The following is an 8,186-nucleotide window of genomic DNA, read 5'->3' as shown; positions in this document are numbered from 1 at the left end:
AGTCGCTGCTGTGGCCACGCTGACTGAGGGTGTACTGAAGAGCACACTCTCAGCCTGCCATTGCTCCAGCGCTGCTCTTCACTTAGGATTCAGTCTTGCTTTGTACTTTTTTCATTTTGACAAAATATAATACCACCATAATTGTTATAAGTAGAGACCAGCATGCCCCACCTCTGGTCAACTCCTCCCACTGTCTATCTATCTCCTTGTAGAGAGTTTGGTTGTCTATCTCAGGCTCCATCCTGAGTCCACAGGAGAGTAGCAGTACAGGATTTTATTTACATTCCAGTGACTTCACCAAGCACAGGCTAGAGTCTGCCTTTAGACAGAAGGCCCCAAAGATGGGGCACTCTTCAGTGCTGAACCGTAACTGTCCTTCAAGTCGGCTTGCTCTTCCTTGCTTTCTAGAACCTTCAAATACTTGTTTTCCTTGTTTGATCTAGAGTTCCTATCTATACCCAAGGAAGGCTCTCTCTGATATGCAGACTTACACTTTGTAGAAACTAGACTCTGACCTACACATTTTCAGGGTTGTGTTTCAGGACCATACCTACTTTGGTCCCGGGACACTGATAGCCAGTGGTTTGAGCCTTGTTTGCAAGCCTTTTTCCCTGGTATATAACTTATCCCTTTTGCTCTTTAAATACTCAAAGGAGTTTGTTGTTTGTTTTCCCTTTCTGAAAGTCTAAAGAGTTGATCAGAGTATCTTGGTATCAGTTGCTCTGAGCTGCATTGTGTGCAGTGTCCTTTAGGAATAGGTAGTCCATATTGTGTGCAGTGTCCTTTAGGAATAGGTAGTCCATATTGTTTGCAGTGTCCTTTAGGAATAGGTAGTCCATATTGTGTGACAGTGTCCTTTAGGAATAGGTAGTCCATATTGTGTGGCAGTGTCCTTTAGGAATAGGTAGTCCATATTGTGTGGTAGTGTCCTTTAGGAATAGGTAGTCCATATTGTGTGGTAGTGTCCTTTAGGAATAAGTAGTTCATATTGTGTGGTAGTGTCCTTTAGGAATAGGTAGTCCATATTGTGTGCAGTGTCCTTTAGGAATAGATAATCCATATTGTGTGGTAGTGTCCTTTAGGAATAAGTAGTCCATATTGCATCAGATTGACTCCTTTTAGTTTGGCTTACTTTGGGATCCTGCTCTTCACTATGCTGGGACCTTTTTGCTTTTCCTCAGTTTGTCATCTCATGTGAATTCTTGTGACTCTGCGAGGCTTAGACTTTTATTTCTTTTTACCCTTCTGTACTGCAGACATGACCTTTCTGTGCTGTTGTGTCACTTTCTAGTTCAGTCTTTGTTTCCAGAGTATCTGCTTGGTTAATTTTTTAGACTTACTTATTTTATGTGTGTGAGTGTTTTGCCTGTATATATGTATGTGTGCCATGTGCCCAGAGAGGTCAGAGGAGGATCTTAGAACCTTGGAACTTCAGTCAGGGACGGCTGTAAACCATGTGGGTGCTGGGACAGAGCAGCAAGTGCTTTGAACCTCTGAGCCAGCTCTCCAGCCCCTCTTCGTAGATTTTTTTTAAAATATCCCTTTGTGCACGTTTAAATTTAGAGATTTTAGATGTGTATCCTTTAAAAAAACTGTAGATAATTAGGAGATAAAAAAAGTGGCTTGGAATATTATACAAGTAATAGTGTAATAGTGAAAATATACACAAACGTGCATATCGTATGTACGTGTTCTGTGTGCGTGTGTGTGTGTGTGTGTGTGTGTGTGTGTGTATCAGTCTGTCTGTCTCTGTTTTAAGAGTCTGTAGAAAGAAACATATCCATGAACTTCTCTGGAGAGGAAACAGTAGAATTCTGATCCCATAGTTGCCTTGCTCCTTGCCTTTTGTAATCTATCATGCCTTTAAGTGTGAAAATCTCATCATTCACTTCTTTTAAGTTCTGATCATTTGGAGGAAAGTATATTCTTGTAAAAATTAATTTCTGGTCCTCAGAATGCAGGTATATTCTGTTAACTTTTATCTCTGTTATCATTCTCTGGTACTTTCCGTGTTTCTTCTGCTTGTCCTCCCACTGACAATGTAGGATACACTTTCTTTACATGTGCATCTTGGCCTAAGGAAGGATGCTTTTAGTAGTTCGTTATAAAATAAGAGATTAGATTTAAGTTTCATCTTTCTCTTGTTCCCCTTATAAAATTGAAAATGTCACCATTAGTAAGATATGAAGACCTGTAGTTAAAAAGTCGGGTGGTAACTCTTAACCTAATTCTTGAAAGTTTTCAGCCCTCACTAGGCTGTGAGCTGCTGAACTTCACATCCTTCTTTCTGTCTACTTCTGTCTGCCAGTTTTCAAAGCCTTGAATGTCTCGGCAGCCCTTGCCCTAAGACTTTAAACTCTGCCTGATAATTTCCTGCTGTGGCCACTTTGTTCTTCAGAATGTATTCAAGGCTTTACCTTTCTTGAAGTCAGTTTCATCTTGAGCTGATTTTAAGATAAGGTTTCTGCAGCACAAGTTTGTAGGTCCCTGTGATAGAATTAACCTATTTATTATAGGCAGATAAAAGCAGCAGGAAGTCTTCTGGGGTCTAGTCAGCTGAGAGTGAAATAGCAGGAATTTGAGGTCAGTTGGGAGGCATGCTAGTTTATAAACACTGCTTTGTTTTTTGTTTGTTGGTTGGCTTATCTTTTGGTTTTGGTTGGTTGGTTGGTGTTTTGTTTTGTTTTGTTTTGTTTTGTTTTTTCATGACAGGATTTCTCTGTGTAGCCCTGGCTGTCCTGGAATTCGCTCTGTAGATGAGAGTGGCCTGGAACTCGGAAATCCTCCTCCTGCCTCTGCCTCTTGAGTGCTGTGCCACCACTGCCCAGCTATAAGCAGCATTTCTTTTTTTCTTTTTTTTTTTTAAAGATTTATTTATTATTATACATAAGTACACTGTAACTGTCTTCACATGTGCCAGAAGAGGGTGTCAGACCTCATTACAGATGGTTGTGAACCACCATGTGGCTGCTGGGATTTGAACTCAGGACCTTCAGAAGAGTAGTCAGTGCTCTTAACCACTGAGCCATCTTGCCAGCCCCTAAGCATTTCTTAATGCTCTGTCTTACAGTGTAAGATTCAAAGCTTTGATCGTGTGTCACACACAGGCTTCTATTGTGATTTCTTACAAACATCTAGAGTTTTTGTTCCAGCTAAGAACTCCATGGTCGTTTTGTTACTAATAGCTGTTGCCTTTGCTTCATCAACTGTGGCTGAAAACAAGGGTGTTCTTGTGGAACTGGTTTTTGTGCTAAAGAAATATTGCTAGTTACAAGAGATAAGTGAAGTCATAGATTGTCTCTGCCTCTGAATGGTTTCAATAACTGACTGTATGAAGATCTGTTGTTAATGAGTTGGGTGCTCACTTTTATGGCATCCCAAGAAAAATATTCATACTTTCACTGAAGATCTTAGTTTCTTTAGCTCTCTGAATTTGTTACTAAGAAATGTTGAATTATCCAAGTATTTCTCATATTTATTTATAACTTTAACATGGTTTGTCTTTAACTAAATATATAGTTGGAAACATTTTTTGAATTCAGTTCTTTTAAAACTACAAATTTCATCGGAAGGCTCTTCATATGTCAAGTTAAATATTGGTTTAGGTTTAACGTGACACAAGTTGGAGTTCATCATTTACATTAAAGGCAGCACAGTTTCCATAATTAAAGTTTGTTCTTCCTGGCCTTTTCCCCCCAGTAAAAATGTCATACTTTATGTGTGCAAGGTTCTATAACTGCCAGTAGAGGGCACTGTTGTAACACAAGAGAAATGTATTGCTTCGCCCAACTCCTTGTCTGCCTTTGCAATTTGCAGTGTTTTTAAAAGCAATATTCTCTATGTAATTAAAATTAGTTCTCGATATAATTAGCAGTCAAGCCATATTCTTTGTGGTAGAGTTTGTTTGTGGATGGCATTATTTTTTTAAGTCTATAGCTAAGTGCCTAAACTGCCCCCTATTAAAATATAGGAAGTTGTGTTGCTTTTTATCTGCACTAAGCAATGCTGGAGATGGAAATGTATAAAAATTACTGTAGGTTTCATTTAGGCCCTATGAGCTAATTACCTAGTAGGGAACGTTTAAAATTCTTGGTTTTAGTGGAGTTAATGTGCCACAGTCATAAGAGGAGTGTTCAGGTGCCCGGCGTAGTAACCGAGGACTGGTAGTTCTGTACTAGTGCTCTGCTGATGAAAGCTACTGATCAACTTAGTAACTTTGCTAATAACTTTCTTTTCATGCTTCCTTAAAATCATATGCCATTGATACAGTTATCAGACTACTAAAAAGTGATGTGGAAAGCTGGCTTAAGCTGCCTCTCTTGCTTAACGCTCGTAAAAGTCATTTGGAACAACTAAATGTGTACTCGTGGCCTGACCACTGCCGACTGCTGGAGGGCAGTGAGACTGGAGAGCCCAGCCTGGAGTTCGAGTGTCGGGCACACATCGTAGCTTTATGGTTTGCCTCCCCAGTAGTCTAAAATTAAAGAAAACGATTTCAAGGCCAAATTATAAAGTTTCTTCTCATCTTTTGAACTGAAACTTTATGACTAATATTTTGAAATTATTTCATTTTGTGCTTTAAAATTGCAAGAGAAGTTTACTTGAGAATCAGAAATCTTAGTACTATGAGTAGCCTTGTACTGTGAAGGAGTCAGCATTTTCCTGGAGTTTTCCTTAAGTACATGAAGCACTTTAGTGCAAGGCCCGAGTGGCCCAGTTGGCCCAGGTGGCCCTGTCTGGAGACAGGCTCCTAGAAGTGAAAGTGGGCTGTGTCAGCTCCCTCTGCGCCTGCAGGCTTCGCAAGCAGAGTGGGCCTTCCCATTCTCATTTAGTTCTTTACGCTGAGTTTTTAAAATGTGGTGTTAACACTGGAGAGAAGAGAGAGACTGTTTAAGGACACTGTCATAATATCTTTTAGGCATTAGTCACTGGAGGTGTAATTTTAGAATATTTGAGTTTAAAGTGAAAGCTGAAAAATTCAGGCTATGGTAAGGAAGGATTCTGCTGTTTTGCACCGAGTTTCTCTGATGTCATAGCTGTCCTCAAAGGAAGACATTTAGTTTCCTTCTCGTTGGTCCCCTGCTCCTTTGTGCTTCATGGGACTTCTTAAGACAAAGGCCTTGCTGTTTCTTGTTTAAAATATATTAGGTAGATTAGAAAAAAAAATAACTGAATGTTGTTTGCCTGGAGGCATAAAACTGTTGCTTTCCTATTTGTTATGACCAAAGAGGGAATAAAGCAAATTTTCCTTTTGTTGGAACATTTGTATTGAGTCCTGGACTTGCCTGTATCGCCTTGTAATGGCTGTCGCTGCCTTCTCTTCCACAGAGGCTATCATAGGTTTTAGTCTGGGTTGTTTGTATTCAGCAAGGTCAAGATAAGTTTTATCTCCACAGATAAGTCAAGTGCATTAGGATCGACTGGCAATTGTAAAATTCACTGAAAATATTATTGCCAAGTTCTTAATGATTTTTAAAGCTGTAAGCTTGTCATGTGGAATATACCCATACTGTTTTTTATTTATTTGAATGGCACTAAAAGTGTCATTAATTATGCAGGCTTTTTAAAGAGACAGGAACCGATTAAAATAGCATTTTGGAAGCCATGAGTTGCTCCAGTTTTAAACTTGGACTGATGAAGTCTGAGAGGCTGCTTGTTTTTCTAAAAGAATAAATATTATAGAAGGCATTTATAAATTAAAAACATAACTTGAGTTTCCTTGTTAAAATAATCACTTTGGACTTTGTATAGATAGACATCTTACCCAGGGACCTTGGCGCAGATTTTGGTTTCCTTAGCTGAGGAGCTCTGGTGGGAACAGAGACCTGTCCTAAAGAGCTTTGAGGAGCACTGTGTGACAGAGAAGACGGACAGAACTCAGACACATGCACTAGTGTGTTTTTAACTCAGAGGAACACCTTTCTGATATGTTAAAGAGCTTTGAGTCTATTTGTTTTGATTTTCTGCAGGTAAGATGACCATCACCCTAGGACAAATGGACCTAGAATTTATTTTCTTTCTGGGTAGTGGTTCTGCCAGATGCCTCCCATAGAGGAGCCACCTAACAGTTGGAAAGCATTCTCTCTAGAGAAGTTACAGGTCTTGGTGGGTTTTCTTTTCCAGTGTTAAAAACAACCCTTTCCACACTTTACAGCCCTAGGATTCTGTATTTTGTTATGACTGTATGAGTTTACACTCATTTAGAGATCAGTTGGTGGCTTTTCCTTGCTTTAAGGGGACTTTTCTTATCCTAGTGGATAATTGAGGTAAGGAGACGGAGCCCAACCTCTGTTGATTTCAGATGTTCTTATTCCTCCTCCAGAGACCATGTCACTCATTGCCCCAGAAGTGTGTCTCTTGCCTTCTTTCCTCCCTCCTTCTCTCTCAGTACTTAATACATTTATTTGACCACTTAAGTAAAAGTTATATAAATACTTGACACCCTTCTAGTAACTGTTAGCATTTTCTTTAGACATTTCTATAGAAGATGATCCTTGGCTTGTATTCTTCTTAATTCTGATAATGTGGCCCACACAGCCACTAGTGTAGCAATTCATTTTTCTGGCTAAGGAATGATAGTGTTTCCTCAACACACATACAAACAAACAAACAAACAAACAAACAAAAACCTGTGTTTTCTTTCTGGATCCTCTAGATTGTACTGTGAGAGAGAGAAAACCCAAAGGCTGTGGTGGCCTCCTGGACTGAAGGGCTGCTTGGAGCGCCGGCCCTGGCGGGTATGCAGGGTGCCGTGGCTCCAGCTGAAAAGTTACATGAAAGACAAGTTGATGTCTCTTTTCAGAGTTATCTGTGTGTGGCAGGCCTAATGTACCACTAAGAGTTAGAGCTTTAAAAATAGAACAATGGTCCTTTTAAAATATAGTTAGTGTAGTGATTTTACCCCAAACCCTCTGGTGTCTCATTACTCAAAAAAAGAAAAGAAGGAGAAGAAACTGTCCTGCCAGCAAAGAAGTGCATTGAGAAAATTGCCACTCTCTTTGAGAACATTTTAATTCAACTTTAATCAAGAGGGCAATAAGAGAGGAAACATTTTAAAACTTGGTGTTTTCTTATAAGGAATGATTTTACTGATAGAAAATAGGCTGCAACAGCAGCGTACGCTCCCGCAGAGAGCGTCCTACAGACGGGGTCTGTAGCTGGGAAGGGGTCTGTAGCTGGGAAGGGGTCTGTAGCTGGGAAGGGGTCTGTAGCTGGGACGGGGTCTGTAACTGGGAAGGGGTCTGTAGCTGGGACGGGGTCTGTAGCTGGGACGGGGTCTGTAGCTGGGACGGGGTCTGTAGCTGGGAAGGGGTCTGTAGCTGGGACGGGGTCTGTAGCTGGGAAGGGGTCTGTAGCTGGGACGTGAGGTGCTTTCTATGCCTAGGCTTTGCTTTCTCTGCAAAAGCTAGCGGCTACCTACTGACCAGAAGCAGACACATCACATGTGCTAAATAGCTGGGGGCACTCTTTATAGTTACCTTTTCTTTGTTCCTGAGTGACTGTTAAATAAAAACTTTAATAAGAGAAAATGAGAGTACTAAAACAATCTGAAGAACATTTCAGAATTTTTAAATAATTGTTCCCTGAAAACAACACTTTAGCTTCATGTTTGACAAACACTCATATTTTAAACTGTGAACCTGGTTTTCTGTAAGCTGAAGTGGAAATTTTTATATAAAGTTACTTGAGGCAAGAAAGTCTAGGTGTGAGTATTTCAAGAGTGTGTTTTCTAAACATTTCCTGTTGGTTTCATTAGAAGACAACTTATTGTTGAAAGAGTAGCTATTGAATTGTTGCTTTAGGAGAGATTGTTGACATGTGATGTTCACGGGACAAGAGAAAGGGATGGTATAGAAACTAGTGTGTGATAGTTGTGTATAGTCATGAATGTAAATTGCTATGTCGTGTCCTGTATAATCTGTGCATTTGGACATTGACATATATTTTCCAAAGTTGTGAAAGTTTGTTGGTTTAATTATTGTTATCACTGGAGAGATGGCAAGATCCTCATTTCTACCGAAATCTTTACCTGTGCCCTTAAGTGCTTTTCCACCTGATAAAACTCACATAGGTCGCCCGCACGCTGGAAAGTTTCTCCCTGTAGAGCTCTGGAAGCAGCAGTGCCAGGCTGCCGCCCGCCCGCCCACTCACCCGCCCCCTCACCCGGCCGCCCGCTCACCCACCCA

The 8,186-nt window shown here is 40.4% G+C and overlaps 1 protein-coding gene across 1 annotated transcript in view; it reads left to right on the top strand.

Moving 5' to 3' along the window:
- Nucleotides 1-8,186, top strand: part of Taf3 (TATA-box binding protein associated factor 3) — a 164,878-nt gene that overhangs the window by 42,290 nt on the left and 114,402 nt on the right. The window lies entirely within an intron of this gene.

This window comes from Mastomys coucha, unplaced genomic scaffold (assembly GCF_008632895.1).
Source record: "Mastomys coucha isolate ucsf_1 unplaced genomic scaffold, UCSF_Mcou_1 pScaffold7, whole genome shotgun sequence".
Classification (NCBI taxonomy): domain Eukaryota; kingdom Metazoa; phylum Chordata; class Mammalia; order Rodentia; family Muridae; genus Mastomys; species Mastomys coucha.
Note: the sequence above shows the minus strand (reverse complement) of the source record. Positions and strands in the feature narration are given on the sequence as shown.